The sequence below is a fragment of the Cervus elaphus genome, chromosome 4 (genome assembly GCF_910594005.1).
Source record: "Cervus elaphus chromosome 4, mCerEla1.1, whole genome shotgun sequence".
NCBI classification, from domain to species: Eukaryota; Metazoa; Chordata; class Mammalia; order Artiodactyla; family Cervidae; genus Cervus; species Cervus elaphus.
In genome coordinates, this window is record NC_057818.1 from 20949536 (window position 1) to 20950375 (window position 840).

Sequence of the window (840 nt, forward strand, 5' to 3'; positions counted from 1 at the left end):
AATTTTGATGGATATTGAACCTTTCAGGGTACACATGTGGAAACCAGTCCATGGAGCAGACAAATTATGATTATGGCCCAGAGCTGGCTATTAAGCAGTCATAGCTCCAGGTATTCTGGGGTCCAGCTGTTCATTCTCTGATCTCTGGGTCTCAGTTTTGTTATAAATGACAGTGGCCCTGTCTGTCTCACTGGACTGGTGTGAGATGAGACAGGTGGAAACACCCCAAATTCTAAACACTAAAGCAAACTCTGCAGGCTGGTTAGTATTCCCTTTCGCATCCTTTCTATCAGGATAAGAGCCTGCCTGCTACGTTTGCATCTGTATCCATGTTTATATCCATGTGACTGTCCGGGCCTCTTATTGAATGTGGTTTTGATTACAACAAGATGATGTAACCCCTGGTGTCTCTGCATCATGTCCACCCAGACTGTGCTGTGTCAGGATTCAGCTGGACTGGGTCCCATCTTGGGTCTAATAAGGAAGGACCAAGGGACGTCCCTAGTGGTCCAGTGGCTAAGACTCTGCACTCCCAATGCAGAGGGCCCAGGTTTGATCCCTGGCAAGGGAACTACATACCACAAGCTGTAACTAAGACCCAGTGCAGCCAAATACATGAGAAATAAATTTAAAAAATAAAAGGGAAGGACAGATTTGTGTAGCCTCCAACACCATGTCACGTGTCTTCAAAGTCCTCCATAGAACACAAGTAAAAAGTTGACCCTAGAACTGCCCTTGCAGAGTTGAGTAGCCACAGTCTGTTCAAGGTGTTTATAAAGGCCCCATCACACTCCCCACCCCAGTCCTCCTGGCTTTAGGGCGGATCAGAGCCAAGCTGAC

The 840-nt window shown here is 47.0% G+C and overlaps 1 non-coding gene across 1 annotated transcript; it reads left to right on the forward strand.

The window, feature by feature from the left end:
• Positions 1 to 498: 498 nt before the first annotated feature.
• Positions 499 to 571, forward strand: TRNAG-CCC. The gene has a single exon. It is a non-coding gene; the product is annotated as a tRNA-Gly (tRNA).
• Positions 572 to 840: the final 269 nt, after the last annotated feature.